The 26,063-nt window shown below is 47.4% G+C and overlaps 51 non-coding genes across 51 annotated transcripts; all 51 read left to right on the top strand.

Annotated features, from left to right (window-relative positions):
* The first annotated feature begins 216 nt into the window (after window positions 1-216).
* Trnat-agu (transfer RNA threonine (anticodon AGU)) lies at window positions 217-288 on the top strand. Its single transcript has one exon. It is a non-coding gene; the product is annotated as a tRNA-Thr (tRNA).
* Window positions 289-847: 559 nt separating this feature from the next.
* Trnar-ucg (transfer RNA arginine (anticodon UCG)) lies at window positions 848-920 on the top strand. The gene has a single exon. It is a non-coding gene; the product is annotated as a tRNA-Arg (tRNA).
* Window positions 921-1,359: 439 nt separating this feature from the next.
* Trnak-cuu (transfer RNA lysine (anticodon CUU)) lies at window positions 1,360-1,432 on the top strand. Its single transcript has one exon. It is a non-coding gene; the product is annotated as a tRNA-Lys (tRNA).
* A 318-nt stretch (window positions 1,433-1,750) lies between these two features.
* Window positions 1,751-1,822, top strand: Trnat-agu (transfer RNA threonine (anticodon AGU)). The gene has a single exon. It is a non-coding gene; the product is annotated as a tRNA-Thr (tRNA).
* Window positions 1,823-2,366: 544 nt separating this feature from the next.
* On the top strand, window positions 2,367-2,439 carry Trnar-ucg (transfer RNA arginine (anticodon UCG)). Its single transcript has one exon. It is a non-coding gene; the product is annotated as a tRNA-Arg (tRNA).
* Window positions 2,440-2,878: 439 nt separating this feature from the next.
* Trnak-cuu (transfer RNA lysine (anticodon CUU)) lies at window positions 2,879-2,951 on the top strand. The gene has a single exon. It is a non-coding gene; the product is annotated as a tRNA-Lys (tRNA).
* Window positions 2,952-3,269: 318 nt separating this feature from the next.
* Window positions 3,270-3,341, top strand: Trnat-agu (transfer RNA threonine (anticodon AGU)). Its single transcript has one exon. It is a non-coding gene; the product is annotated as a tRNA-Thr (tRNA).
* A 559-nt stretch (window positions 3,342-3,900) lies between these two features.
* Trnar-ucg (transfer RNA arginine (anticodon UCG)) lies at window positions 3,901-3,973 on the top strand. The gene has a single exon. It is a non-coding gene; the product is annotated as a tRNA-Arg (tRNA).
* A 439-nt stretch (window positions 3,974-4,412) lies between these two features.
* Window positions 4,413-4,485, top strand: Trnak-cuu (transfer RNA lysine (anticodon CUU)). Its single transcript has one exon. It is a non-coding gene; the product is annotated as a tRNA-Lys (tRNA).
* Window positions 4,486-4,803: 318 nt separating this feature from the next.
* Trnat-agu (transfer RNA threonine (anticodon AGU)) lies at window positions 4,804-4,875 on the top strand. The gene has a single exon. It is a non-coding gene; the product is annotated as a tRNA-Thr (tRNA).
* Window positions 4,876-5,419: 544 nt separating this feature from the next.
* Trnar-ucg (transfer RNA arginine (anticodon UCG)) lies at window positions 5,420-5,492 on the top strand. Its single transcript has one exon. It is a non-coding gene; the product is annotated as a tRNA-Arg (tRNA).
* Window positions 5,493-5,931: 439 nt separating this feature from the next.
* Trnak-cuu (transfer RNA lysine (anticodon CUU)) lies at window positions 5,932-6,004 on the top strand. Its single transcript has one exon. It is a non-coding gene; the product is annotated as a tRNA-Lys (tRNA).
* Window positions 6,005-6,322: 318 nt separating this feature from the next.
* Trnat-agu (transfer RNA threonine (anticodon AGU)) lies at window positions 6,323-6,394 on the top strand. Its single transcript has one exon. It is a non-coding gene; the product is annotated as a tRNA-Thr (tRNA).
* A 544-nt stretch (window positions 6,395-6,938) lies between these two features.
* Trnar-ucg (transfer RNA arginine (anticodon UCG)) lies at window positions 6,939-7,011 on the top strand. The gene has a single exon. It is a non-coding gene; the product is annotated as a tRNA-Arg (tRNA).
* A 439-nt stretch (window positions 7,012-7,450) lies between these two features.
* Window positions 7,451-7,523, top strand: Trnak-cuu (transfer RNA lysine (anticodon CUU)). The gene has a single exon. It is a non-coding gene; the product is annotated as a tRNA-Lys (tRNA).
* Window positions 7,524-7,841: 318 nt separating this feature from the next.
* On the top strand, window positions 7,842-7,913 carry Trnat-agu (transfer RNA threonine (anticodon AGU)). The gene has a single exon. It is a non-coding gene; the product is annotated as a tRNA-Thr (tRNA).
* Window positions 7,914-8,457: 544 nt separating this feature from the next.
* Trnar-ucg (transfer RNA arginine (anticodon UCG)) lies at window positions 8,458-8,530 on the top strand. Its single transcript has one exon. It is a non-coding gene; the product is annotated as a tRNA-Arg (tRNA).
* Window positions 8,531-8,969: 439 nt separating this feature from the next.
* Trnak-cuu (transfer RNA lysine (anticodon CUU)) lies at window positions 8,970-9,042 on the top strand. The gene has a single exon. It is a non-coding gene; the product is annotated as a tRNA-Lys (tRNA).
* Window positions 9,043-9,360: 318 nt separating this feature from the next.
* Trnat-agu (transfer RNA threonine (anticodon AGU)) lies at window positions 9,361-9,432 on the top strand. The gene has a single exon. It is a non-coding gene; the product is annotated as a tRNA-Thr (tRNA).
* Window positions 9,433-9,976: 544 nt separating this feature from the next.
* Window positions 9,977-10,049, top strand: Trnar-ucg (transfer RNA arginine (anticodon UCG)). The gene has a single exon. It is a non-coding gene; the product is annotated as a tRNA-Arg (tRNA).
* A 439-nt stretch (window positions 10,050-10,488) lies between these two features.
* Trnan-guu (transfer RNA asparagine (anticodon GUU)) lies at window positions 10,489-10,561 on the top strand. The gene has a single exon. It is a non-coding gene; the product is annotated as a tRNA-Asn (tRNA).
* Window positions 10,562-10,879: 318 nt separating this feature from the next.
* Trnat-agu (transfer RNA threonine (anticodon AGU)) lies at window positions 10,880-10,951 on the top strand. The gene has a single exon. It is a non-coding gene; the product is annotated as a tRNA-Thr (tRNA).
* Window positions 10,952-11,495: 544 nt separating this feature from the next.
* On the top strand, window positions 11,496-11,568 carry Trnar-ucg (transfer RNA arginine (anticodon UCG)). Its single transcript has one exon. It is a non-coding gene; the product is annotated as a tRNA-Arg (tRNA).
* A 439-nt stretch (window positions 11,569-12,007) lies between these two features.
* Window positions 12,008-12,080, top strand: Trnak-cuu (transfer RNA lysine (anticodon CUU)). Its single transcript has one exon. It is a non-coding gene; the product is annotated as a tRNA-Lys (tRNA).
* A 318-nt stretch (window positions 12,081-12,398) lies between these two features.
* Window positions 12,399-12,470, top strand: Trnat-agu (transfer RNA threonine (anticodon AGU)). The gene has a single exon. It is a non-coding gene; the product is annotated as a tRNA-Thr (tRNA).
* A 568-nt stretch (window positions 12,471-13,038) lies between these two features.
* On the top strand, window positions 13,039-13,111 carry Trnar-ucg (transfer RNA arginine (anticodon UCG)). Its single transcript has one exon. It is a non-coding gene; the product is annotated as a tRNA-Arg (tRNA).
* A 439-nt stretch (window positions 13,112-13,550) lies between these two features.
* On the top strand, window positions 13,551-13,623 carry Trnak-cuu (transfer RNA lysine (anticodon CUU)). The gene has a single exon. It is a non-coding gene; the product is annotated as a tRNA-Lys (tRNA).
* Window positions 13,624-13,941: 318 nt separating this feature from the next.
* Window positions 13,942-14,013, top strand: Trnat-agu (transfer RNA threonine (anticodon AGU)). Its single transcript has one exon. It is a non-coding gene; the product is annotated as a tRNA-Thr (tRNA).
* A 544-nt stretch (window positions 14,014-14,557) lies between these two features.
* Trnar-ucg (transfer RNA arginine (anticodon UCG)) lies at window positions 14,558-14,630 on the top strand. Its single transcript has one exon. It is a non-coding gene; the product is annotated as a tRNA-Arg (tRNA).
* A 439-nt stretch (window positions 14,631-15,069) lies between these two features.
* Window positions 15,070-15,142, top strand: Trnan-guu (transfer RNA asparagine (anticodon GUU)). Its single transcript has one exon. It is a non-coding gene; the product is annotated as a tRNA-Asn (tRNA).
* A 318-nt stretch (window positions 15,143-15,460) lies between these two features.
* On the top strand, window positions 15,461-15,532 carry Trnat-agu (transfer RNA threonine (anticodon AGU)). The gene has a single exon. It is a non-coding gene; the product is annotated as a tRNA-Thr (tRNA).
* A 544-nt stretch (window positions 15,533-16,076) lies between these two features.
* Trnar-ucg (transfer RNA arginine (anticodon UCG)) lies at window positions 16,077-16,149 on the top strand. The gene has a single exon. It is a non-coding gene; the product is annotated as a tRNA-Arg (tRNA).
* Window positions 16,150-16,588: 439 nt separating this feature from the next.
* Trnak-cuu (transfer RNA lysine (anticodon CUU)) lies at window positions 16,589-16,661 on the top strand. The gene has a single exon. It is a non-coding gene; the product is annotated as a tRNA-Lys (tRNA).
* Window positions 16,662-16,979: 318 nt separating this feature from the next.
* On the top strand, window positions 16,980-17,051 carry Trnat-agu (transfer RNA threonine (anticodon AGU)). Its single transcript has one exon. It is a non-coding gene; the product is annotated as a tRNA-Thr (tRNA).
* A 568-nt stretch (window positions 17,052-17,619) lies between these two features.
* On the top strand, window positions 17,620-17,692 carry Trnar-ucg (transfer RNA arginine (anticodon UCG)). The gene has a single exon. It is a non-coding gene; the product is annotated as a tRNA-Arg (tRNA).
* Window positions 17,693-18,131: 439 nt separating this feature from the next.
* Trnak-cuu (transfer RNA lysine (anticodon CUU)) lies at window positions 18,132-18,204 on the top strand. The gene has a single exon. It is a non-coding gene; the product is annotated as a tRNA-Lys (tRNA).
* Window positions 18,205-18,522: 318 nt separating this feature from the next.
* Trnat-agu (transfer RNA threonine (anticodon AGU)) lies at window positions 18,523-18,594 on the top strand. Its single transcript has one exon. It is a non-coding gene; the product is annotated as a tRNA-Thr (tRNA).
* A 548-nt stretch (window positions 18,595-19,142) lies between these two features.
* Window positions 19,143-19,215, top strand: Trnar-ucg (transfer RNA arginine (anticodon UCG)). The gene has a single exon. It is a non-coding gene; the product is annotated as a tRNA-Arg (tRNA).
* Window positions 19,216-19,654: 439 nt separating this feature from the next.
* Window positions 19,655-19,727, top strand: Trnak-cuu (transfer RNA lysine (anticodon CUU)). Its single transcript has one exon. It is a non-coding gene; the product is annotated as a tRNA-Lys (tRNA).
* Window positions 19,728-20,045: 318 nt separating this feature from the next.
* Window positions 20,046-20,117, top strand: Trnat-agu (transfer RNA threonine (anticodon AGU)). Its single transcript has one exon. It is a non-coding gene; the product is annotated as a tRNA-Thr (tRNA).
* A 568-nt stretch (window positions 20,118-20,685) lies between these two features.
* Trnar-ucg (transfer RNA arginine (anticodon UCG)) lies at window positions 20,686-20,758 on the top strand. The gene has a single exon. It is a non-coding gene; the product is annotated as a tRNA-Arg (tRNA).
* A 439-nt stretch (window positions 20,759-21,197) lies between these two features.
* On the top strand, window positions 21,198-21,270 carry Trnak-cuu (transfer RNA lysine (anticodon CUU)). The gene has a single exon. It is a non-coding gene; the product is annotated as a tRNA-Lys (tRNA).
* Window positions 21,271-21,588: 318 nt separating this feature from the next.
* On the top strand, window positions 21,589-21,660 carry Trnat-agu (transfer RNA threonine (anticodon AGU)). The gene has a single exon. It is a non-coding gene; the product is annotated as a tRNA-Thr (tRNA).
* Window positions 21,661-22,228: 568 nt separating this feature from the next.
* Trnar-ucg (transfer RNA arginine (anticodon UCG)) lies at window positions 22,229-22,301 on the top strand. Its single transcript has one exon. It is a non-coding gene; the product is annotated as a tRNA-Arg (tRNA).
* Window positions 22,302-22,740: 439 nt separating this feature from the next.
* Window positions 22,741-22,813, top strand: Trnak-cuu (transfer RNA lysine (anticodon CUU)). Its single transcript has one exon. It is a non-coding gene; the product is annotated as a tRNA-Lys (tRNA).
* A 318-nt stretch (window positions 22,814-23,131) lies between these two features.
* Window positions 23,132-23,203, top strand: Trnat-agu (transfer RNA threonine (anticodon AGU)). Its single transcript has one exon. It is a non-coding gene; the product is annotated as a tRNA-Thr (tRNA).
* Window positions 23,204-23,748: 545 nt separating this feature from the next.
* On the top strand, window positions 23,749-23,821 carry Trnar-ucg (transfer RNA arginine (anticodon UCG)). Its single transcript has one exon. It is a non-coding gene; the product is annotated as a tRNA-Arg (tRNA).
* A 439-nt stretch (window positions 23,822-24,260) lies between these two features.
* On the top strand, window positions 24,261-24,333 carry Trnak-cuu (transfer RNA lysine (anticodon CUU)). Its single transcript has one exon. It is a non-coding gene; the product is annotated as a tRNA-Lys (tRNA).
* Window positions 24,334-24,651: 318 nt separating this feature from the next.
* Window positions 24,652-24,723, top strand: Trnat-agu (transfer RNA threonine (anticodon AGU)). Its single transcript has one exon. It is a non-coding gene; the product is annotated as a tRNA-Thr (tRNA).
* Window positions 24,724-25,288: 565 nt separating this feature from the next.
* Window positions 25,289-25,361, top strand: Trnar-ucg (transfer RNA arginine (anticodon UCG)). Its single transcript has one exon. It is a non-coding gene; the product is annotated as a tRNA-Arg (tRNA).
* Window positions 25,362-25,800: 439 nt separating this feature from the next.
* On the top strand, window positions 25,801-25,873 carry Trnak-cuu (transfer RNA lysine (anticodon CUU)). The gene has a single exon. It is a non-coding gene; the product is annotated as a tRNA-Lys (tRNA).
* The last annotated feature ends 190 nt before the right edge of the window (window positions 25,874-26,063 follow it).

The following is a 26,063-nucleotide window of genomic DNA, read 5'->3' as shown; positions in this document are numbered from 1 at the left end:
CAGAGGAACGGTATTTGAAGCTGAAAGTAACTCTGAAATGAAATAAATTTGTTTTGGAATTTAATTTGTACATCGATATGGTGTGAGATGTGTAGGAAAGCAGCAGCTGTGCTAACGAAATGCAAATAATGGTCGCTCATGCGGTGCGTTTCGAGCTGAAGGGCTCCGATTCACTAGTCTGTAAGAACAAAGTACCCGAAAAGCGCGCTAGGAGGCGCCTCCTTAGCTCAGTGGCAGAGCGCTGGTCTAGTAAACCAGAGGTCGTGAGTTCGATCCTCACAGGAGGCAAATGAATTTTGTAACAGCCCCTCCCACCGTGGCCCTTTCGAAAAAAGCGGTCAAGGATATAAAAATTATGAATGGGTGCGGTATTTAAGAAATGCTCTCGCAAATGAATAGTGTGAATGGTGCTATTAAAGTGGGCACCAGACACTGCTGCTTTTGGCAGTCTCCGGTGAATGCCGACGTGAAATACTTAGTTCTTGTGATGTATTTTCTACCCCTGATAAAGACCATCGCGATTATCATCGTCGTCGTCGTCGTCGTCGTCGGCGGCGGCGGCGGCGCTTTGGTAATAGCGACAACTCGCCATTGTATCACTTAAGGTGAGGTACCTTCCGCAAGCGACTGAGATGGCACTAAGCGATTGAAGCTGATTTGCCACCTCTTGTTTGATCAGCGTCATAAGGGCTTGAATGTAACTTGCGATGGGACACAGCAAGAAGTAGCGTCGCACTTTTAGTACTAAAATTTGAGATGGAGAACTGGGTCAAAGATGGGAAATTCATTCCGCCAAGTGTACAAATGGTGAAAATGAGGTGTGTGTGGGGAAGCATATTGCGCCAGTGACCGTGTGGCCTAATGGATAAGGCGTCGGACTTCGGATCCGAAGATTGCAGGTTCGAATCCTGTCACGGTCGAGTTTTTCCTGTTCTGCAAAAGATGCATGCTGTTTTAGTGTGTTGTTTGAGTACTGCAAAACTAGTTGAAAGTAGCTGCTGTCCGCTTCCTGGCTGCAAAACCGGCGTCTACCTGAAGCACAAGCAACACAAGGGTGATCTGTAGCGAAATTTTCGGCACAGTGCCGTTCAGGAGAGTTTTTGTTGCAACTAGTGCATCTGATTCAGGACCCAAGGGCTACGCCACAGGCGTCTGCGCACAGTCGAGCATGTGTGTTGAATAATGGTGCTGATAGCCACGTATCATTTCAAGCAGATTTGATGCCTTTCGGAGACAATTTTTCATTAAATAGGATTGTAGCTGATTTGTGGCAGCAGGAAATAAGCTGTAGTCAAAAGAATCTTCAATAGATGGTCGCAGGTCAAATCAGTATTGTATGGCTCGTAACCCTTGTGTACAGCCCGGCTAGCTCAGTCGGTAGAGCATGAGACTCTTAATCTCAGGGTCGTGGGTTCGAGCCCCACGCTGGGCGGCTCAAAATTTTGTGTCTACGCGGATCCAACATGCGCCCCTCTCGTGAGCCTTGCGTGATGAACGTAACGGGTTACGACGATGCCTAGCTTCGGATGAATATCAGAGGAACGGTATTTGAAGCTGAAAGTAACTCTGAAATGAAATAAATTTGTTTTGGAATTTAATTTGTACATCGATATGGTGTGAGATGTGTAGGAAAGCAGCAGCTGTGCTAACGAAATGCAAATAATGGTCGCTCATGCGGTGCGTTTCGAGCTGAAGGGCTCCGATTGACTAGTCTGTAAGAACAAAGTACCCGAAAAGCGCGCTAGGAGGCGCCTCCTTAGCTCAGTGGCAGAGCGCTGGTCTAGTAAACCAGAGGTCGTGAGTTCGATCCTCACAGGAGGCAAATGAATTTTGTAACAGCCCCTCCCACCGTGGCCCTTTCGAAAAAAGCGGTCAAGGATATAAAAATTATGAATGGGTGCGGTATTTAAGAAATGCTCTCGCAAATGAATAGTGTGAATGGTGCTATTAAAGTGGGCACCAGACACTGCTGCTTTTGGCAGTCTCCGGTGAATGCCGACGTGAAATACTTAGTTCTTGTGATGTATTTTCTACCCCTGATAAAGACCCTCGCGATTATCATCGTCGTCGTCGGCGGCGGCGGCGCTTTGGTAATAGCGACAACTCGCCATTGTATCACTTAAGGTGAGGTACCTTCCGCAAGCGACTGAGATGGCACTAAGCGATTGAAGCTGATTTGCCACCTCTTGTTTGATCAGCGTCATAAGGGCTTGAATGTAACTTGCGATGGGACACAGCAAGAAGTAGCGTCGCACTTTTAGTACTAAAATTTGAGATGGAGAACTGGGTCAAAGATGGGAAATTCATTCCGCCAAGTGTACAAATGGTGAAAATGAGGTGTGTGTGGGGAAGCATATTGCGCCAGTGACCGTGTGGCCTAATGGATAAGGCGTCGGACTTCGGATCCGAAGATTGCAGGTTCGAATCCTGTCATGGTCGAGTTTTTCCTGTTCTGCAAAAGATGCATGCTGTTTTAGTGTGTTGTTTGAGTACTGCAAAACTAGTTGAAAGTAGCTGCTGTCCGCTTCCTGGCTGCAAAACCGGCGTCTACCTGAAGCACAAGCAACACAAGGGTGATCTGTAGCGAAATTTTCGGCACAGTGCCGTTCAGGAGAGTTTTTGTTGCAACTACTGCATCTGATTCAGGACCCAAGGGCTACGCCACAGGCGTCTGCGCACAGTCGAGCATGTGTGTTGAATAATGGTGCTGATAGCCACGTATCATTTCAAGCAGATTTGATGCCTTTCGGAGACAATTTTTCATTAAATAGGATTGTAGCTGATTTGTGGCAGCAGGAAATAAGCTGTAGTCAAAAGAATCTTCAATAGATGGTCGCAGGTCAAATCAGTATTGTATGGCTCGTAACCCTTGTGTACAGCCCGGCTAGCTCAGTCGGTAGAGCATGAGACTCTTAATCTCAGGGTCGTGGGTTCGAGCCCCACGCTGGGCGGCTCAAAATTTTGTGTCTACGCGGATCCAACATGCGCCCCTCTCGTGAGCCTTGCGTGATGAACGTAACGGGTTACGACGATGCCTAGCTTCGGATGAATATCAGAGGAACGGTATTTGAAGCTGAAAGTAACTCTGAAATGAAATAAATTTGTTTTGGAATTTAATTTGTACATCGATATGATGTGAGATGTGTAGGAAAGCAGCAGCTGTGCTAACGAAATGCAAATAATGGTCGCTCATGCGGTGCGTTTCGAGCTGAAGGGCTCCGATTCACTAGTCTGTAAGAACAAAGTACCCGAAAAGCGCGCTAGGAGGCGCCTCCTTAGCTCAGTGGCAGAGCGCTGGTCTAGTAAACCAGAGGTCGTGAGTTCGATCCTCACAGGAGGCAAATGAATTTTGTAACAGCCCCTCCCACCGTGGCCCTTTCGAAAAAAGCGGTCAAGGATATAAAAATTATGAATGGGTGCGGTATTTAAGAAATGCTCTCGCAAATGAATAGTGTGAATGGTGCTATTAAAGTGGGCACCAGACACTGCTGCTTTTGGCAGTCTCCGGTGAATGCCGACGTGAAATACTTAGTTCTTGTGATGTATTTTCTACCCCTGATAAAGACCATCGCGATTATCATCGTCGTCGTCGTCGTCGTCGTCGGCGGCGGCGGCGGCGCTTTGGTAATAGCGACAACTCGCCATTGTATCACTTAAGGTGAGGTACCTTCCGCAAGCGACTGAGATGGCACTAAGCGATTGAAGCTGATTTGCCACCTCTTGTTTGATCAGCGTCATAAGGGCTTGAATGTAACTTGCGATGGGACACAGCAAGAAGTAGCGTCGCACTTTTAGTACTAAAATTTGAGATGGAGAACTGGGTCAAAGATGGGAAATTCATTCCGCCAAGTGTACAAATGGTGAAAATGAGGTGTGTGTGGGGAAGCATATTGCGCCAGTGACCGTGTGGCCTAATGGATAAGGCGTCGGACTTCGGATCCGAAGATTGCAGGTTCGAATCCTGTCACGGTCGAGTTTTTCCTGTTCTGCAAAAGATGCATGCTGTTTTAGTGTGTTGTTTGAGTACTGCAAAACTAGTTGAAAGTAGCTGCTGTCCGCTTCCTGGCTGCAAAACCGGCGTCTACCTGAAGCACAAGCAAGACAAGGGTGATGTGTAGCGAAATTTTCGGCACAGTGCCGTTCAGGAGAGTTTTTGTTGCAACTACTGCATCTGATTCAGGACCCAAGGGCTACGCCACAGGCGTCTGCGCACAGTCGAGCATGTGTGTTGAATAATGGTGCTGATAGCCACGTATCATTTCAAGCAGATTTGATGCCTTTCGGAGACAATTTTTCATTAAATAGGATTGTAGCTGATTTGTGGCAGCAGGAAATAAGCTGTAGTCAAAAGAATCTTCAATAGATGGTCGCAGGTCAAATCAGTATTGTATGGCTCGTAACCCTTGTGTACAGCCCGGCTAGCTCAGTCGGTAGAGCATGAGACTCTTAATCTCAGGGTCGTGGGTTCGAGCCCCACGCTGGGCGGCTCAAAATTTTGTGTCTACGCGGATCCAACATGCGCCCCTCTCGTGAGCCTTGCGTGATGAACGTAACGGGTTACGACGATGCCTAGCTTCGGATGAATATCAGAGGAACGGTATTTGAAGCTGAAAGTAACTCTGAAATGAAATAAATTTGTTTTGGAATTTAATTTGTACATCGATATGGTGTGAGATGTGTAGGAAAGCAGCAGCTGTGCTAACGAAATGCAAATAATGGTCGCTCATGCGGTGCGTTTCGAGCTGAAGGGCTCCGATTGACTAGTCTGTAAGAACAAAGTACCCGAAAAGCGCGCTAGGAGGCGCCTCCTTAGCTCAGTGGCAGAGCGCTGGTCTAGTAAACCAGAGGTCGTGAGTTCGATCCTCACAGGAGGCAAATGAATTTTGTAACAGCCCCTCCCACCGTGGCCCTTTCGAAAAAAGCGGTCAAGGATATAAAAATTATGAATGGGTGCGGTATTTAAGAAATGCTCTCGCAAATGAATAGTGTGAATGGTGCTATTAAAGTGGGCACCAGACACTGCTGCTTTTGGCAGTCTCCGGTGAATGCCGACGTGAAATACTTAGTTCTTGTGATGTATTTTCTACCCCTGATAAAGACCCTCGCGATTATCATCGTCGTCGTCGGCGGCGGCGGCGCTTTGGTAATAGCGACAACTCGCCATTGTATCACTTAAGGTGAGGTACCTTCCGCAAGCGACTGAGATGGCACTAAGCGATTGAAGCTGATTTGCCACCTCTTGTTTGATCAGCGTCATAAGGGCTTGAATGTAACTTGCGATGGGACACAGCAAGAAGTAGCGTCGCACTTTTAGTACTAAAATTTGAGATGGAGAACTGGGTCAAAGATGGGAAATTCATTCCGCCAAGTGTACAAATGGTGAAAATGAGGTGTGTGTGGGGAAGCATATTGCGCCAGTGACCGTGTGGCCTAATGGATAAGGCGTCGGACTTCGGATCCGAAGATTGCAGGTTCGAATCCTGTCATGGTCGAGTTTTTCCTGTTCTGCAAAAGATGCATGCTGTTTTAGTGTGTTGTTTGAGTACTGCAAAACTAGTTGAAAGTAGCTGCTGTCCGCTTCCTGGCTGCAAAACCGGCGTCTACCTGAAGCACAAGCAACACAAGGGTGATCTGTAGCGAAATTTTCGGCACAGTGCCGTTCAGGAGAGTTTTTGTTGCAACTACTGCATCTGATTCAGGACCCAAGGGCTACGCCACAGGCGTCTGCGCACAGTCGAGCATGTGTGTTGAATAATGGTGCTGATAGCCACGTATCATTTCAAGCAGATTTGATGCCTTTCGGAGACAATTTTTCATTAAATAGGATTGTAGCTGATTTGTGGCAGCAGGAAATAAGCTGTAGTCAAAAGAATCTTCAATAGATGGTCGCAGGTCAAATCAGTATTGTATGGCTCGTAACCCTTGTGTACAGCCCGGCTAGCTCAGTCGGTAGAGCATGAGACTCTTAATCTCAGGGTCGTGGGTTCGAGCCCCACGCTGGGCGGCTCAAAATTTTGTGTCTACGCGGATCCAACATGCGCCCCTCTCGTGAGCCTTGCGTGATGAACGTAACGGGTTACGACGATGCCTAGCTTCGGATGAATATCAGAGGAACGGTATTTGAAGCTGAAAGTAACTCTGAAATGAAATAAATTTGTTTTGGAATTTAATTTGTACATCGATATGATGTGAGATGTGTAGGAAAGCAGCAGCTGTGCTAACGAAATGCAAATAATGGTCGCTCATGCGGTGCGTTTCGAGCTGAAGGGCTCCGATTCACTAGTCTGTAAGAACAAAGTACCCGAAAAGCGCGCTAGGAGGCGCCTCCTTAGCTCAGTGGCAGAGCGCTGGTCTAGTAAACCAGAGGTCGTGAGTTCGATCCTCACAGGAGGCAAATGAATTTTGTAAAAGCCCCTCCCACCGTGGCCCTTTCGAAAAAAGCGGTCAAGGATATAAAAATTATGAATGGGTGCCGTATTTAAGAAATGCTCTCGCAAATGAATAGTGTGAATGGTGCTATTAAAGTGGGCACCAGACACTGCTGCTTTTGGCAGTCTCCGGTGAATGCCGACGTGAAATACTTAGTTCTTGTGATGTATTTTCTACCCCTGATAAAGACCCTCGCGATTATCATCGTCGTCGTCGGCGGCGGCGGCGCTTTGGTAATAGCGACAACTCGCCATTGTATCACTTAAGGTGAGGTACCTTCCGCAAGCGACTGAGATGGCACTAAGCGATTGAAGCTGATTTGCCACCTCTTGTTTGATCAGCGTCATAAGGGCTTGAATGTAACTTGCGATGGGACACAGCAAGAAGTAGCGTCGCACTTTTAGTACTAAAATTTGAGATGGAGAACTGGGTCAAAGATGGGAAATTCATTCCGCCAAGTGTACAAATGGTGAAAATGAGGTGTGTGTGGGGAAGCATATTGCGCCAGTGACCGTGTGGCCTAATGGATAAGGCGTCGGACTTCGGATCCGAAGATTGCAGGTTCGAATCCTGTCATGGTCGAGTTTTTCCTGTTCTGCAAAAGATGCATGCTGTTTTAGTGTGTTGTTTGAGTACTGCAAAACTAGTTGAAAGTAGCTGCTGTCCGCTTCCTGGCTGCAAAACCGGCGTCTACCTGAAGCACAAGCAACACAAGGGTGATCTGTAGCGAAATTTTCGGCACAGTGCCGTTCAGGAGAGTTTTTGTTGCAACTACTGCATCTGATTCAGGACCCAAGGGCTACGCCACAGGCGTCTGCGCACAGTCGAGCATGTGTGTTGAATAATGGTGCTGATAGCCACGTATCATTTCAAGCAGATTTGATGCCTTTCGGAGACAATTTTTCATTAAATAGGATTGTAGCTGATTTGTGGCAGCAGGAAATAAGCTGTAGTCAAAAGAATCTTCAATAGATGGTCGCAGGTCAAATCAGTATTGTATGGCTCGTAACCCTTGTGTACAGCCCGGCTAGCTCAGTCGGTAGAGCATGAGACTCTTAATCTCAGGGTCGTGGGTTCGAGCCCCACGCTGGGCGGCTCAAAATTTTGTGTCTACGCGGATCCAACATGCGCCCCTCTCGTGAGCCTTGCGTGATGAACGTAACGGGTTACGACGATGCCTAGCTTCGGATGAATATCAGAGGAACGGTATTTGAAGCTGAAAGTAACTCTGAAATGAAATAAATTTGTTTTGGAATTTAATTTGTACATCGATATGATGTGAGATGTGTAGGAAAGCAGCAGCTGTGCTAACGAAATGCAAATAATGGTCGCTCATGCGGTGCGTTTCGAGCTGAAGGGCTCCGATTCACTAGTCTGTAAGAACAAAGTACCCGAAAAGCGCGCTAGGAGGCGCCTCCTTAGCTCAGTGGCAGAGCGCTGGTCTAGTAAACCAGAGGTCGTGAGTTCGATCCTCACAGGAGGCAAATGAATTTTGTAAAAGCCCCTCCCACCGTGGCCCTTTCGAAAAAAGCGGTCAAGGATATAAAAATTATGAATGGGTGCCGTATTTAAGAAATGCTCTCGCAAATGAATAGTGTGAATGGTGCTATTAAAGTGGGCACCAGACACTGCTGCTTTTGGCAGTCTCCGGTGAATGCCGACGTGAAATACTTAGTTCTTGTGATGTATTTTCTACCCCTGATAAAGACCCTCGCGATTATCATCGTCGTCGTCGGCGGCGGCGGCGCTTTGGTAATAGCGACAACTCGCCATTGTATCACTTAAGGTGAGGTACCTTCCGCAAGCGACTGAGATGGCACTAAGCGATTGAAGCTGATTTGCCACCTCTTGTTTGATCAGCGTCATAAGGGCTTGAATGTAACTTGCGATGGGACACAGCAAGAAGTAGCGTCGCACTTTTAGTACTAAAATTTGAGATGGAGAACTGGGTCAAAGATGGGAAATTCATTCCGCCAAGTGTACAAATGGTGAAAATGAGGTGTGTGTGGGGAAGCATATTGCGCCAGTGACCGTGTGGCCTAATGGATAAGGCGTCGGACTTCGGATCCGAAGATTGCAGGTTCGAATCCTGTCATGGTCGAGTTTTTCCTGTTCTGCAAAAGATGCATGCTGTTTTAGTGTGTTGTTTGAGTACTGCAAAACTAGTTGAAAGTAGCTGCTGTCCGCTTCCTGGCTGCAAAACCGGCGTCTACCTGAAGCACAAGCAACACAAGGGTGATCTGTAGCGAAATTTTCGGCACAGTGCCGTTCAGGAGAGTTTTTGTTGCAACTACTGCATCTGATTCAGGACCCAAGGGCTACGCCACAGGCGTCTGCGCACAGTCGAGCATGTGTGTTGAATAATGGTGCTGATAGCCACGTATCATTTCAAGCAGATTTGATGCCTTTCGGAGACAATTTTTCATTAAATAGGATTGTAGCTGATTTGTGGCAGCAGGAAATAAGCTGTAGTCAAAAGAATCTTCAATAGATGGTCGCAGGTCAAATCAGTATTGTATGGCTCGTAACCCTTGTGTACAGCCCGGCTAGCTCAGTCGGTAGAGCATGAGACTCTTAATCTCAGGGTCGTGGGTTCGAGCCCCACGCTGGGCGGCTCAAAATTTTGTGTCTACGCGGATCCAACATGCGCCCCTCTCGTGAGCCTTGCGTGATGAACGTAACGGGTTACGACGATGCCTAGCTTCGGATGAATATCAGAGGAACGGTATTTGAAGCTGAAAGTAACTCTGAAATGAAATAAATTTGTTTTGGAATTTAATTTGTACATCGATATGATGTGAGATGTGTAGGAAAGCAGCAGCTGTGCTAACGAAATGCAAATAATGGTCGCTCATGCGGTGCGTTTCGAGCTGAAGGGCTCCGATTCACTAGTCTGTAAGAACAAAGTACCCGAAAAGCGCGCTAGGAGGCGCCTCCTTAGCTCAGTGGCAGAGCGCTGGTCTAGTAAACCAGAGGTCGTGAGTTCGATCCTCACAGGAGGCAAATGAATTTTGTAAAAGCCCCTCCCACCGTGGCCCTTTCGAAAAAAGCGGTCAAGGATATAAAAATTATGAATGGGTGCCGTATTTAAGAAATGCTCTCGCAAATGAATAGTGTGAATGGTGCTATTAAAGTGGGCACCAGACACTGCTGCTTTTGGCAGTCTCCGGTGAATGCCGACGTGAAATACTTAGTTCTTGTGATGTATTTTCTACCCCTGATAAAGACCCTCGCGATTATCATCGTCGTCGTCGGCGGCGGCGGCGCTTTGGTAATAGCGACAACTCGCCATTGTATCACTTAAGGTGAGGTACCTTCCGCAAGCGACTGAGATGGCACTAAGCGATTGAAGCTGATTTGCCACCTCTTGTTTGATCAGCGTCATAAGGGCTTGAATGTAACTTGCGATGGGACACAGCAAGAAGTAGCGTCGCACTTTTAGTACTAAAATTTGAGATGGAGAACTGGGTCAAAGATGGGAAATTCATTCCGCCAAGTGTACAAATGGTGAAAATGAGGTGTGTGTGGGGAAGCATATTGCGCCAGTGACCGTGTGGCCTAATGGATAAGGCGTCGGACTTCGGATCCGAAGATTGCAGGTTCGAATCCTGTCATGGTCGAGTTTTTCCTGTTCTGCAAAAGATGCATGCTGTTTTAGTGTGTTGTTTGAGTACTGCAAAACTAGTTGAAAGTAGCTGCTGTCCGCTTCCTGGCTGCAAAACCGGCGTCTACCTGAAGCACAAGCAACACAAGGGTGATCTGTAGCGAAATTTTCGGCACAGTGCCGTTCAGGAGAGTTTTTGTTGCAACTACTGCATCTGATTCAGGACCCAAGGGCTACGCCACAGGCGTCTGCGCACAGTCGAGCATGTGTGTTGAATAATGGTGCTGATAGCCACGTATCATTTCAAGCAGATTTGATGCCTTTCGGAGACAATTTTTCATTAAATAGGATTGTAGCTGATTTGTGGCAGCAGGAAATAAGCTGTAGTCAAAAGAATCTTCAATAGATGGTCGCAGGTCAAATCAGTATTGTATGGCTCGTAACCCTTGTGTACAGCCCGGCTAGCTCAGTCGGTAGAGCATGAGACTGTTAATCTCAGGGTCGTGGGTTCGAGCCCCACGCTGGGCGGCTCAAAATTTTGTGTCTACGCGGATCCAACATGCGCCCCTCTCGTGAGCCTTGCGTGATGAACGTAACGGGTTACGACGATGCCTAGCTTCGGATGAATATCAGAGGAACGGTATTTGAAGCTGAAAGTAACTCTGAAATGAAATAAATTTGTTTTGGAATTTAATTTGTACATCGATATGGTGTGAGATGTGTAGGAAAGCAGCAGCTGTGCTAACGAAATGCAAATAATGGTCGCTCATGCGGTGCGTTTCGAGCTGAAGGGCTCCGATTGACTAGTCTGTAAGAACAAAGTACCCGAAAAGCGCGCTAGGAGGCGCCTCCTTAGCTCAGTGGCAGAGCGCTGGTCTAGTAAACCAGAGGTCGTGAGTTCGATCCTCACAGGAGGCAAATGAATTTAGTAACAGCCCCTCCCACCGTGGCCCTTTCGAAAAAAGCGGTCAAGGATATAAAAATTATGAATGGGTGCGGTATTTAAGAAATGCTCTCGCAAATGAATAGTGTGAATGGTGCTATTAAAGTGGGCACCAGACACTGCTGCTTTTGGCAGTCTCCGGTGAATGCCGACGTGAAATACTTAGTTCTTGTGATGTATTTTCTACCCCTGATAAAGACCCTCGCGATTATCATCGTCGTCGTCGGCGGCGGCGGCGCTTTGGTAATAGCGACAACTCGCCATTGTATCACTTAAGGTGAGGTACCTTCCGCAAGCGACTGAGATGGCACTAAGCGATTGAAGCTGATTTGCCACCTCTTGTTTGATCAGCGTCATAAGGGCTTGAATGTAACTTGCGATGGGACACAGCAAGAAGTAGCGTCGCACTTTTAGTACTAAAATTTGAGATGGAGAACTGGGTCAAAGATGGGAAATTCATTCCGCCAAGTGTACAAATGGTGAAAATGAGGTGTGTGTGGGGAAGCATATTGCGCCAGTGACCGTGTGGCCTAATGGATAAGGCGTCGGACTTCGGATCCGAAGATTGCAGGTTCGAATCCTGTCATGGTCGAGTTTTTCCTGTTCTGCAAAAGATGCATGCTGTTTTAGTGTGTTGTTTGAGTACTGCAAAACTAGTTGAAAGTAGCTGCTGTCCGCTTCCTGGCTGCAAAACCGGCGTCTACCTGAAGCACAAGCAACACAAGGGTGATCTGTAGCGAAATTTTCGGCACAGTGCCGTTCAGGAGAGTTTTTGTTGCAACTACTGCATCTGATTCAGGACCCAAGGGCTACGCCACAGGCGTCTGCGCACAGTCGAGCATGTGTGTTGAATAATGGTGCTGATAGCCACGTATCATTTCAAGCAGATTTGATGCCTTTCGGAGACAATTTTTCATTAAATAGGATTGTAGCTGATTTGTGGCAGCAGGAAATAAGCTGTAGTCAAAAGAATCTTCAATAGATGGTCGCAGGTCAAATCAGTATTGTATGGCTCGTAACCCTTGTGTACAGCCCGGCTAGCTCAGTCGGTAGAGCATGAGACTCTTAATCTCAGGGTCGTGGGTTCGAGCCCCACGCTGGGCGGCTCAAAATTTTGTGTCTACGCGGATCCAACATGCGCCCCTCTCGTGAGCCTTGCGTGATGAACGTAACGGGTTACGACGATGCCTAGCTTCGGATGAATATCAGAGGAACGGTATTTGAAGCTGAAAGTAACTCTGAAATGAAATAAATTTGTTTTGGAATTTAATTTGTACATCGATATGATGTGAGATGTGTAGGAAAGCAGCAGCTGTGCTAACGAAATGCAAATAATGGTCGCTCATGCGGTGCGTTTCGAGCTGAAGGGCTCCGATTCACTAGTCTGTAAGAACAAAGTACCCGAAAAGCGCGCTAGGAGGCGCCTCCTTAGCTCAGTGGCAGAGCGCTGGTCTAGTAAACCAGAGGTCGTGAGTTCGATCCTCACAGGAGGCAAATGAATTTTGTAACAGCCCCTCCCACCGTGGCCCTTTCGAAAAAAGCGGTCAAGGATATAAAAATTATGAATGGGTGCGGTATTTAAGAAATGCTCTCGCAAATGAATAGTGTGAATGGTGCTATTAAAGTGGGCACCAGACACTGCTGCTTTTGGCAGTCTCCGGTGAATGCCGACGTGAAATACTTAGTTCTTGTGATGTATTTTCTACCCCTGATAAAGACCATCGCGATTATCATCGTCGTCGTCGTCGTCGTCGTCGTCGTCGTCGTCGGCGGCGGCGGCGCTTTGGTAATAGCGACAACTCGCCATTGTATCACTTAAGGTGAGGTACCTTCCGCAAGCGACTGAGATGGCACTAAGCGATTGAAGCTGATTTGCCACCTCTTGTTTGATCAGCGTCATAAGGGCTTGAATGTAACTTGCGATGGGACACAGCAAGAAGTAGCGTCGCACTTTTAGTACTAAAATTTGAGATGGAGAACTGGGTCAAAGATGGGAAATTCATTCCGCCAAGTGTACAAATGGTGAAAATGAGGTGTGTGTGGGGAAGCATATTGCGCCAGTGACCGTGTGGCCTAATGGATAAGGCGTCGGACTTCGGATCCGAAGATTGCAGGTTCGAATCCTGTCACGGTCGAGTTTTTCCTGTTCTGCAAAAGATGCATGCTGTTTTAGTGTGTTGTTTGAGTACTGCAAAACTAGTTGAAAGTAGCTGCTGTCCGCTTCCTGGCTGCAAAACCGGCGTCTACCTGAAGCACAAGCAAGACAAGGGTGATGTGTAGCGAAATTTTCGGCACAGTGCCGTTCAGGAGAGTTTTTGTTGCAACTACTGCATCTGATTCAGGACCCAAGGGCTACGCCACAGGCGTCTGCGCACAGTCGAGCATGTGTGTTGAATAATGGTGCTGATAGCCACGTATCATTTCAAGCAGATTTGATGCCTTTCGGAGACAATTTTTCATTAAATAGGATTGTAGCTGATTTGTGGCAGCAGGAAATAAGCTGTAGTCAAAAGAATCTTCAATAGATGGTCGCAGGTCAAATCAGTATTGTATGGCTCGTAACCCTTGTGTACAGCCCGGCTAGCTCAGTCGGTAGAGCATGAGACTCTTAATCTCAGGGTCGTGGGTTCGAGCCCCACGCTGGGCGGCTCAAAATTTTGTGTCTACGCGGATCCAACATGCGCCCCTCTCGTGAGCCTTGCGTGATGAACGTAACGGGTTACGACGATGCCTAGCTTCGGATGAATATCAGAGGAACGGTATTTGAAGCTGAAAGTAACTCTGAAATGAAATAAATTTGTTTTGGAATTTAATTTGTACATCGATATGATGTGAGATGTGTAGGAAAGCAGCAGCTGTGCTAACGAAATGCAAATAATGGTCGCTCATGCGGTGCGTTTCGAGCTGAAGGGCTCCGATTCACTAGTCTGTAAGAACAAAGTACCCGAAAAGCGCGCTAGGAGGCGCCTCCTTAGCTCAGTGGCAGAGCGCTGGTCTAGTAAACCAGAGGTCGTGAGTTCGATCCTCACAGGAGGCAAATGAATTTTGTAAAAGCCCCTCCCACCGTGGCCCTTTCGAAAAAAGCGGTCAAGGATATAAAAATTATGAATGGGTGCCGTATTTAAGAAATGCTCTCGCAAATGAATAGTGTGAATGGTGCTATTAAAGTGGGCACCAGACACTGCTGCTTTTGGCAGTCTCCGGTGAATGCCGACGTGAAATACTTAGTTCTTGTGATGTATTTTCTACCCCTGATAAAGACCCTCGCGATTATCATCGTCGTCGTCGGCGGCGGCGGCGCTTTGGTAATAGCGACAACTCGCCATTGTATCACTTAAGGTGAGGTACCTTCCGCAAGCGACTGAGATGGCACTAAGCGATTGAAGCTGATTTGCCACCTCTTGTTTGATCAGCGTCATAAGGGCTTGAATGTAACTTGCGATGGGACACAGCAAGAAGTAGCGTCGCACTTTTAGTACTAAAATTTGAGATGGAGAACTGGGTCAAAGATGGGAAATTCATTCCGCCAAGTGTACAAATGGTGAAAATGAGGTGTGTGTGGGGAAGCATATTGCGCCAGTGACCGTGTGGCCTAATGGATAAGGCGTCGGACTTCGGATCCGAAGATTGCAGGTTCGAATCCTGTCATGGTCGAGTTTTTCCTGTTCTGCAAAAGATGCATGCTGTTTTAGTGTGTTGTTTGAGTACTGCAAAACTAGTTGAAAGTAGCTGCTGTCCGCTTCCTGGCTGCAAAACCGGCGTCTACCTGAAGCACAAGCAACACAAGGGTGATCTGTAGCGAAATTTTCGGCACAGTGCCGTTCAGGAGAGTTTTTGTTGCAACTACTGCATCTGATTCAGGACCCAAGGGCTACGCCACAGGCGTCTGCGCACAGTCGAGCATGTGTGTTGAATAATGGTGCTGATAGCCACGTATCATTTCAAGCAGATTTGATGCCTTTCGGAGACAATTTTTCATTAAATAGGATTGTAGCTGATTTGTGGCAGCAGGAAATAAGCTGTAGTCAAAAGAATCTTCAATAGATGGTCGCAGGTCAAATCAGTATTGTATGGCTCGTAACCCTTGTGTACAGCCCGGCTAGCTCAGTCGGTAGAGCATGAGACTGTTAATCTCAGGGTCGTGGGTTCGAGCCCCACGCTGGGCGGCTCAAAATTTTGTGTCTACGCGGATCCAACATGCGCCCCTCTCGTGAGCCTTGCGTGATGAACGTAACGGGTTACGACGATGCCTAGCTTCGGATGAATATCAGAGGAACGGTATTTGAAGCTGAAAGTAACTCTGAAATGAAATAAATTTGTTTTGGAATTTAATTTGTACATCGATATGGTGTGAGATGTGTAGGAAAGCAGCAGCTGTGCTAACGAAATGCAAATAATGGTCGCTCATGCGGTGCGTTTCGAGCTGAAGGGCTCCGATTGACTAGTCTGTAAGAACAAAGTACCCGAAAAGCGCGCTAGGAGGCGCCTCCTTAGCTCAGTGGCAGAGCGCTGGTCTAGTAAACCAGAGGTCGTGAGTTCGATCCTCACAGGAGGCAAATGAATTTAGTAACAGCCCCTCCCACCGTGGCCCTTTCGAAAAAAGCGGTCAAGGATATAAAAATTATGAATGGGTGCGGTATTTAAGAAATGCTCTCGCAAATGAATAGTGTGAATGGTGCTATTAAAGTGGGCACCAGACACTGCTGCTTTTGGCAGTCTCCGGTGAATGCCGACGTGAAATACTTAGTTCTTGTGATGTATTTTCTACCCCTGATAAAGACCCTCGCGATTATCATCGTCGTCGTCGGCGGCGGCGGCGCTTTGGTAATAGCGACAACTCGCCATTGTATCACTTAAGGTGAGGTACCTTCCGCAAGCGACTGAGATGGCACTAAGCGATTGAAGCTGATTTGCCACCTCTTGTTTGATCAGCGTCATAAGGGCTTGAATGTAACTTGCGATGGGACACAGCAAGAAGTAGCGTCGCACTTTTAGTACTAAAATTTGAGATGGAGAACTGGGTCAAAGATGGGAAATTCATTCCGCCAAGTGTACAAATGGTGAAAATGAGGTGTGTGTGGGGAAGCATATTGCGCCAGTGACCGTGTGGCCTAATGGATAAGGCGTCGGACTTCGGATCCGAAGATTGCAGGTTCGAATCCTGTCATGGTCGAGTTTTTCCTGTTCTGCAAAAGATGCATGCTGTTTTAGTGTGTTGTTTGAGTACTGCAAAACTAGTTGAAAGTAGCTGCTGTCCGCTTCCTGGCTGCAAAACCGGCGTCTACCTGAAGCACAAGCAACACAAGGGTGATCTGTAGCGAAATTTTCGGCACAGTGCCGTTCAGGAGAGTTTTTGTTGCAACTACTGCATCTGATTCAGGACCCAAGGGCTACGCCACAGGCGTCTGCGCACAGTCGAGCATGTGTGTTGAATAATGGTGCTGATAGCCACGTATCATTTCAAGCAGATTTGATGCCTTTCGGAGACAATTTTTCATTAAATAGGATTGTAGCTGATTTGTGGCAGCAGGAAATAAGCTGTAGTCAAAAGAATCTTCAATAGATGGTCGCAGGTCAAATCAGTATTGTATGGCTCGTAACCCTTGTGTACAGCCCGGCTAGCTCAGTCGGTAGAGCATGAGACTCTTAATCTCAGGGTCGTGGGTTCGAGCCCCACGCTGGGCGGCTCAAAATTTTGTGTCTACGCGGATCCAACATGCGCCCCTCTCGTGAGCCTTGCGTGATGAACGTAACGGGTTACGACGATGCCTAGCTTCGGATGAATATCAGAGGAACGGTATTTGAAGCTGAAAGTAACTCTGAAATGAAATAAATTTGTTTTGGAATTTAATTTGTACATCGATATGATGTGAGATGTGTAGGAAAGCAGCAGCTGTGCTAACGAAATGCAAATAATGGTCGCTCATGCGGTGCGTTTCGAGCTGAAGGGCTCCGATTCACTAGTCTGTAAGAACAAAGTACCCGAAAAGCGCGCTAGGAGGCGCCTCCTTAGCTCAGTGGCAGAGCGCTGGTCTAGTAAACCAGAGGTCGTGAGTTCGATCCTCACAGGAGGCAAATGAATTTTGTAACAGCCCCTCCCACCGTGGCCCTTTCGAAAAAAGCGGTCAAGGATATAAAAATTATGAATGGGTGCGGTATTTAAGAAATGCTCTCGCAAATGAATAGTGTGAATGGTGCTATTAAAGTGGGCACCAGACACTGCTGCTTTTGGCAGTCTCCGGTGAATGCCGACGTGAAATACTTAGTTCTTGTGATGTATTTTCTACCCCTGATAAAGACCATCGCGATTATCATCGTCGTCGTCGTCGTCGTCGTCGTCGTCGTCGTCGGCGGCGGCGGCGCTTTGGTAATAGCGACAACTCGCCATTGTATCACTTAAGGTGAGGTACCTTCCGCAAGCGACTGAGATGGCACTAAGCGATTGAAGCTGATTTGCCACCTCTTGTTTGATCAGCGTCATAAGGGCTTGAATGTAACTTGCGATGGGACACAGCAAGAAGTAGCGTCGCACTTTTAGTACTAAAATTTGAGATGGAGAACTGGGTCAAAGATGGGAAATTCATTCCGCCAAGTGTACAAATGGTGAAAATGAGGTGTGTGTGGGGAAGCATATTGCGCCAGTGACCGTGTGGCCTAATGGATAAGGCGTCGGACTTCGGATCCGAAGATTGCAGGTTCGAATCCTGTCACGGTCGAGTTTTTCCTGTTCTGCAAAAGATGCATGCTGTTTTAGTGTGTTGTTTGAGTACTGCAAAACTAGTTGAAAGTAGCTGCTGTCCGCTTCCTGGCTGCAAAACCGGCGTCTACCTGAAGCACAAGCAAGACAAGGGTGATGTGTAGCGAAATTTTCGGCACAGTGCCGTTCAGGAGAGTTTTTGTTGCAACTACTGCATCTTATTCAGGACCCAAGGGCTACGCCACAGGCGTCTGCGCACAGTCGAGCATGTGTGTTGAATAATGGTGCTGATAGCCACGTATCATTTCAAGCAGATTTGATGCCTTTCGGAGACAATTTTTCATTAAATAGGATTGTAGCTGATTTGTGGCAGCAGGAAATAAGCTGTAGTCAAAAGAATCTTCAATAGATGGTCGCAGGTCAAATCAGTATTGTATGGCTCGTAACCCTTGTGTACAGCCCGGCTAGCTCAGTCGGTAGAGCATGAGACTCTTAATCTCAGGGTCGTGGGTTCGAGCCCCACGCTGGGCGGCTCAAAATTTTGTGTCTACGCGGATCCAACATGCGCCCCTCTCGTGAGCCTTGCGTGATGAACGTAACGGGTTACGACGATGCCTAGCTTCGGATGAATATCAGAGGAACGGTATTTGAAGCTGAAAGTAACTCTGAAATGAAATAAATTTGTTTTGGAATTTAATTTGTACATCGATATGGTGTGAGATGTGTAGGAAAGCAGCAGCTGTGCTAACGAAATGCAAATAATGGTCGCTCATGCGGTGCGTTTCGAGCTGAAGGGCTCCGATTGACTAGTCTGTAAGAACAAAGTACCCGAAAAGCGCGCTAGGAGGCGCCTCCTTAGCTCAGTGGCAGAGCGCTGGTCTAGTAAACCAGAGGTCGTGAGTTCGATCCTCACAGGAGGCAAATGAATTTTGTAACAGCCCCTCCCACCGTGGCCCTTTCGAAAAAAGCGGTCAAGGATAAAAAAAATTATGAATGGGTGCGGTATTTAAGAAATGCTCTCGCAAATGAATAGTGTGAATGGTGCTATTAAAGTGGGCACCAGACACTGCTGCTTTTGGCAGTCTCCGGTGAATGCCGACGTGAAATACTTAGTTCTTGTGATGTATTTTCTACCCCTGATAAAGACCCTCGCGATTATCATCGTCGTCGTCGTCGGCGGCGGCGGCGCTTTGGTAATAGCGACAACTCGCCATTGTATCACTTAAGGTGAGGTACCTTCCGCAAGCGACTGAGATGGCACTAAGCGATTGAAGCTGATTTGCCACCTCTTGTTTGATCAGCGTCATAAGGGCTTGAATGTAACTTGCGATGGGACACAGCAAGAAGTAGCGTCGCACTTTTAGTACTAAAATTTGAGATGGAGAACTGGGTCAAAGATGGGAAATTCATTCCGCCAAGTGTACAAATGGTGAAAATGAGGTGTGTGTGGGGAAGCATATTGCGCCAGTGACCGTGTGGCCTAATGGATAAGGCGTCGGACTTCGGATCCGAAGATTGCAGGTTCGAATCCTGTCATGGTCGAGTTTTTCCTGTTCTGCAAAAGATGCATGCTGTTTTAGTGTGTTGTTTGAGTACTGCAAAACTAGTTGAAAGTAGCTGCTGTCCGCTTCCTGGCTGCAAAACCGGCGTCTACCTGAAGCACAAGCAACACAAGGGTGATCTGTAGCGAAATTTTCGGCACAGTGCCGTTCAGGAGAGTTTTTGTTGCAACTACTGCATCTGATTCAGGACCCAAGGGCTACGCCACAGGCGTCTGCGCACAGTCGAGCATGTGTGTTGAATAATGGTGCTGATAGCCACGTATCATTTCAAGCAGATTTGATGCCTTTCGGAGACAATTTTTCATTAAATAGGATTGTAGCTGATTTGTGGCAGCAGGAAATAAGCTGTAGTCAAAAGAATCTTCAATAGATGGTCGCAGGTCAAATCAGTATTGTATGGCTCGTAACCCTTGTGTACAGCCCGGCTAGCTCAGTCGGTAGAGCATGAGACTCTTAATCTCAGGGTCGTGGGTTCGAGCCCCACGCTGGGCGCCTCAAAATTTTGTGTCTACGCGGATCCAACATGCGCCCCTCTCGTGAGCCTTGCGTGATGAACGTAACGGGTTACGACGATGCCTAGCTTCGGATGAATATCAGAGGAACGGTATTTGAAGCTGAAAGTAACTCTGAAATGAAATAAATTTGTTTTGGAATTTAATTTGTACATCGATATGATGTGAGATGTGTAGGAAAGCAGCAGCTGTGCTAACGAAATGCAAATAATGGTCGCTCATGCGGTGCGTTTCGAGCTGAAGGGCTCCGATTCACTAGTCTGTAAGAACAAAGTACCCGAAAAGCGCGCTAGGAGGCGCCTCCTTAGCTCAGTGGCAGAGCGCTGGTCTAGTAAACCAGAGGTCGTGAGTTCGATCCTCACAGGAGGCAAATGAATTTTGTAACAGCCCCTCCCACCGTGGCCCTTTCGAAAAAAGCGGTCAAGGATATAAAAATTATGAATGGGTGCGGTATTTAAGAAATGCTCTCGCAAATGAATAGTGTGAATGGTGCTATTAAAGTGGGCACCAGACACTGCTGCTTTTGGCAGTCTCCGGTGAATGCCGACGTGAAATACTTAGTTCTTGTGATGTATTTTCTACCCCTGATAAAGACCATCGCGATTATCATCGTCGTCGTCGTCGTCGTCGTCGTCGGCGGCGGCGGCGGCGGCGGCGCTTTGGTAATAGCGACAACTCGCCATTGTATCACTTAAGGTGAGGTACCTTCCGCAAGCGACTGAGATGGCACTAAGCGATTGAAGCTGATTTGCCACCTCTTGTTTGATCAGCGTCATAAGGGCTTGAATGTAACTTGCGATGGGACACAGCAAGAAGTAGCGTCGCACTTTTAGTACTAAAATTTGAGATGGAGAACTGGGTCAAAGATGGGAAATTCATTCCGCCAAGTGTACAAATGGTGAAAATGAGGTGTGTGTGGGGAAGCATATTGCGCCAGTGACCGTGTGGCCTAATGGATAAGGCGTCGGACTTCGGATCCGAAGATTGCAGGTTCGAATCCTGTCACGGTCGAGTTTTTCCTGTTCTGCAAAAGATGCATGCTGTTTTAGTGTGTTGTTTGAGTACTGCAAAACTAGTTGAAAGTAGCTGCTGTCCGCTTCCTGGCTGCAAAACCGGCGTCTACCTGAAGCACAAGCAACACAAGGGTGATCTGTAGCGAAATTTTCGGCACAGTGCCGTTCAGGAGAGTTTTTGTTGCAACTACTGCATCTGATTCAGGACCCAAGGGCTACGCCACAGGCGTCTGCGCACAGTCGAGCATGTGTGTTGAATAATGGTGCTGATAGCCACGTATCATTTCAAGCAGATTTGATGCCTTTCGGAGACAATTTTTCATTAAATAGGATTGTAGCTGATTTGTGGCAGCAGGAAATAAGCTGTAGTCAAAAGAATCTTCAATAGATGGTCGCAGGTCAAATCAGTATTGTATGGCTCGTAACCCTTGTGTACAGCCCGGCTAGCTCAGTCGGTAGAGCATGAGACTCTTAATCTCAGGGTCGTGGGTTCGAGCCCCACGCTGGGCGCCTCAAAATTTTGTGTCTACGCGGATCCAACATGCGCCCCTCTCGTGAGCCTTGCGTGATGAACGTAACGGGTTACGACGATGCCTAGCTTCGGATGAATATCAGAGGAACGGTATTTGAAGCTGAAAGTAACTCTGAAATGAAATAAATTTGTTTTGGAATTTAATTTGTACATCGATATGATGTGAGATGTGTAGGAAAGCAGCAGCTGTGCTAACGAAATGCAAATAATGGTCGCTCATGCGGTGCGTTTCGAGCTGAAGGGCTCCGATTCACTAGTCTGTAAGAACAAAGTACCCGAAAAGCGCGCTAGGAGGCGCCTCCTTAGCTCAGTGGCAGAGCGCTGGTCTAGTAAACCAGAGGTCGTGAGTTCGATCCTCACAGGAGGCAAATGAATTTTGTAACAGCCCCTCCCACCGTGGCCCTTTCGAAAAAAGCGGTCAAGGATATAAAAATTATGAATGGGTGCGGTATTTAAGAAATGCTCTCGCAAATGAATAGTGTGAATGGTGCTATTAAAGTGGGCACCAGACACTGCTGCTTTTGGCAGTCTCCGGTGAATGCCGACGTGAAATACTTAGTTCTTGTGATGTATTTTCTACCCCTGATAAAGACCATCGCGATTATCATCGTCGTCGTCGTCGTCGTCGTCGTCGGCGGCGGCGGCGGCGGCGGCGCTTTGGTAATAGCGACAACTCGCCATTGTATCACTTAAGGTGAGGTACCTTCCGCAAGCGACTGAGATGGCACTAAGCGATTGAAGCTGATTTGCCACCTCTTGTTTGATCAGCGTCATAAGGGCTTGAATGTAACTTGCGATGGGACACAGCAAGAAGTAGCGTCGCACTTTTAGTACTAAAATTTGAGATGGAGAACTGGGTCAAAGATGGGAAATTCATTCCGCCAAGTGTACAAATGGTGAAAATGAGGTGTGTGTGGGGAAGCATATTGCGCCAGTGACCGTGTGGCCTAATGGATAAGGCGTCGGACTTCGGATCCGAAGATTGCAGGTTCGAATCCTGTCACGGTCGAGTTTTTCCTGTTCTGCAAAAGATGCATGCTGTTTTAGTGTGTTGTTTGAGTACTGCAAAACTAGTTGAAAGTAGCTGCTGTCCGCTTCCTGGCTGCAAAACCGGCGTCTACCTGAAGCACAAGCAACACAAGGGTGATCTGTAGCGAAATTTTCGGCACAGTGCCGTTCAGGAGAGTTTTTGTTGCAACTACTGCATCTGATTCAGGACCCAAGGGCTACGCCACAGGCGTCTGCGCACAGTCGAGCATGTGTGTTGAATAATGGTGCTGATAGCCACGTATCATTTCAAGCAGATTTGATGCCTTTCGGAGACAATTTTTCATTAAATAGGATTGTAGCTGATTTGTGGCAGCAGGAAATAAGCTGTAGTCAAAAGAATCTTCAATAGATGGTCGCAGGTCAAATCAGTATTGTATGGCTCGTAACCCTTGTGTACAGCCCGGCTAGCTCAGTCGGTAGAGCATGAGACTCTTAATCTCAGGGTCGTGGGTTCGAGCCCCACGCTGGGCGGCTCAAAATTTTGTGTCTACGCGGATCCAACATGCGCCCCTCTCGTGAGCCTTGCGTGATGAACGTAACGGGTTACGACGATGCCTAGCTTCGGATGAATATCAGAGGAACGGTATTTGAAGCTGAAAGTAACTCTGAAATGAAATAAATTTGTTTTGGAATTTAATTTGTACATCGATATGGTGTGAGATGTGTAGGAAAGCAGCAGCTGTGCTAACGAAATGCAAATAATGGTCGCTCATGCGGTGCGTTTCGAGCTGAAGGGCTCCGATTGACTAGTCTGTAAGAACAAAGTACCCGAAAAGCGCGCTAGGAGGCGCCTCCTTAGCTCAGTGGCAGAGCGCTGGTCTAGTAAACCAGAGGTCGTGAGTTCGATCCTCACAGGAGGCAAATGAATTTTGTAACAGCCCCTCCCACCGTGGCCCTTTCGAAAAAAGCGGTCAAGGATAAAAAAAATTATGAATGGGTGCGGTATTTAAGAAATGCTCTCGCAAATGAATAGTGTGAATGGTGCTATTAAAGTGGGCACCAGACACTGCTGCTTTTGGCAGTCTCCGGTGAATGCCGACGTGAAATACTTAGTTCTTGTGATGTATTTTCTACCCCTGATAAAGACCCTCGCGATTATCATCGTCGTCGTCGGCGGCGGCGGCGCTTTGGTAATAGCGACAACTCGCCATTGTGTCACTTAAGGTGAGGTACCTTCCGCAAGCGACTGAGATGGCACTAAGCGATTGAAGCTGATTTGCCACCTCTTGTTTGATCAGCGTCATAAGGGCTTGAATGTAACTTGCGATGGGACACAGCAAGAAGTAGCGTCGCACTTTTAGTACTAAAATTTGAGATGGAGAACTGGGTCAAAGATGGGAAATTCATTCCGCCAAGTGTACAAATGGTGAAAATGAGGTGTGTGTGGGGAAGCATATTGCGCCAGTGACCGTGTGGCCTAATGGATAAGGCGTCGGACTTCGGATCCGAAGATTGCAGGTTCGAATCCTGTCACGGTCGAGTTTTTCCTGTTCTGCAAAAGATGCATGCTGTTTTAGTGTGTTGTTTGAGTACTGCAAAACTAGTTGAAAGTAGCTGCTGTCCGCTTCCTGGCTGCAAAACCGGCGTCTACCTGAAGCACAAGCAACACAAGGGTGATCTGTAGCGAAATTTTCGGCACAGTGCCGTTCAGGAGAGTTTTTGTTGCAACTACTGCATCTGATTCAGGACCCAAGGGCTACGCCACAGGCGTCTGCGCACAGTCGAGCATGTGTGTTGAATAATGGTGCTGATAGCCACGTATCATTTCAAGCAGATTTGATGCCTTTCGGAGACAATTTTTCATTAAATAGGATTGTAGCTGATTTGTGGCAGCAGGAAATAAGCTGTAGTCAAAAGAATCTTCAATAGATGGTCGCAGGTCAAATCAGTATTGTATGGCTCGTAACCCTTGTGTACAGCCCGGCTAGCTCAGTCGGTAGAGCATGAGACTCTTAATCTCAGGGTCGTGGGTTCGAGCCCCACGCTGGGCGGCTCAAAATTTTGTGTCTACGCGGATCCAACATGCGCCCCTCTCGTGAGCCTTGCGTGATGAACGTAACGGGTTACGACGATGCCTAGCTTCGGATGAATATCAGAGGAACGGTATTTGAAGCTGAAAGTAACTCTGAAATGAAATAAATTTGTTTTGGAATTTAATTTGTACATCGATATGATGTGAGATGTGTAGGAAAGCAGCAGCTGTGCTAACGAAATGCAAATAATGGTCGCTCATGCGGTGCGTTTCGAGCTGAAGGGCTCCGATTCACTAGTCTGTAAGAACAAAGTACCCGAAAAGCGCGCTAGGAGGCGCCTCCTTAGCTCAGTGGCAGAGCGCTGGTCTAGTAAACCAGAGGTCGTGAGTTCGATCCTCACAGGAGGCAAATGAATTTTGTAACAGCCCCTCCCACCGTGGCCCTTTCGAAAAAAGCGGTCAAGGATATAAAAATTATGAATGGGTGCGGTATTTAAGAAATGCTCTCGCAAATGAATAGTGTGAATGGTGCTATTAAAGTGGGCACCAGACACTGCTGCTTTTGGCAGTCTCCGGTGAATGCCGACGTGAAATACTTAGTTCTTGTGATGTATTTTCTACCCCTGATAAAGACCATCGCGATTATCATCGTCGTCGTCGTCGTCGTCGTCGGCGGCGGCGGCGGCGGCGGCGCTTTGGTAATAGCGACAACTCGCCATTGTATCACTTAAGGTGAGGTACCTTCCGCAAGCGACTGAGATGGCACTAAGCGATTGAAGCTGATTTGCCACCTCTTGTTTGATCAGCGTCATAAGGGCTTGAATGTAACTTGCGATGGGACACAGCAAGAAGTAGCGTCGCACTTTTAGTACTAAAATTTGAGATGGAGAACTGGGTCAAAGATGGGAAATTCATTCCGCCAAGTGTACAAATGGTGAAAATGAGGTGTGTGTGGGGAAGCATATTGCGCCAGTGACCGTGTGGCCTAATGGATAAGGCGTCGGACTTCGGATCCGAAGATTGCAGGTTCGAATCCTGTCACGGTCGAGTTTTTCCTGTTCTGCAAAAGATGCATGCTGTTTTAGTGTGTTGTTTGAGTACTGCAAAACTAGTTGAAAGTAGCTGCTGTCCGCTTCCTGGCTGCAAAACCGGCGTCTACCTGAAGCACAAGCAACACAAGGGTGATCTGTAGCGAAATTTTCGGCACAGTGCCGTTCAGGAGAGTTTTTGTTGCAACTACTGCATCTGATTCAGGACCCAAGGGCTACGCCACAGGCGTCTGCGCACAGTCGAGCATGTGTGTTGAATAATGGTGCTGATAGCCACGTATCATTTCAAGCAGATTTGATGCCTTTCGGAGACAATTTTTCATTAAATAGGATTGTAGCTGATTTGTGGCAGCAGGAAATAAGCTGTAGTCAAAAGAATCTTCAATAGATGGTCGCAGGTCAAATCAGTATTGTATGGCTCGTAACCCTTGTGTACAGCCCGGCTAGCTCAGTCGGTAGAGCATGAGACTCTTAATCTCAGGGTCGTGGGTTCGAGCCCCACGCTGGGCGCCTCAAAATTTTGTGTCTACGCGGATCCAACATGCGCCCCTCTCGTGAGCCTTGCGTGATGAACGTAACGGGTTACGACGATGCCTAGCTTCGGATGAATATCAGAGGAACGGTATTTGAAGCTGAAAGTAACTCTGAAATGAAATAAATTTGTTTTGGAATTTAATTTGTACATCGATATGATGTGAGA

The sequence above is a fragment of the Schistocerca cancellata genome, chromosome 8, assembly GCF_023864275.1.
Source record: "Schistocerca cancellata isolate TAMUIC-IGC-003103 chromosome 8, iqSchCanc2.1, whole genome shotgun sequence".
NCBI classification, from domain to species: Eukaryota; Metazoa; Arthropoda; class Insecta; order Orthoptera; family Acrididae; genus Schistocerca; species Schistocerca cancellata.
The sequence above is the reverse complement of the archived record's forward strand: the minus strand, read 5'-3'. Positions and strand labels throughout refer to the sequence as shown.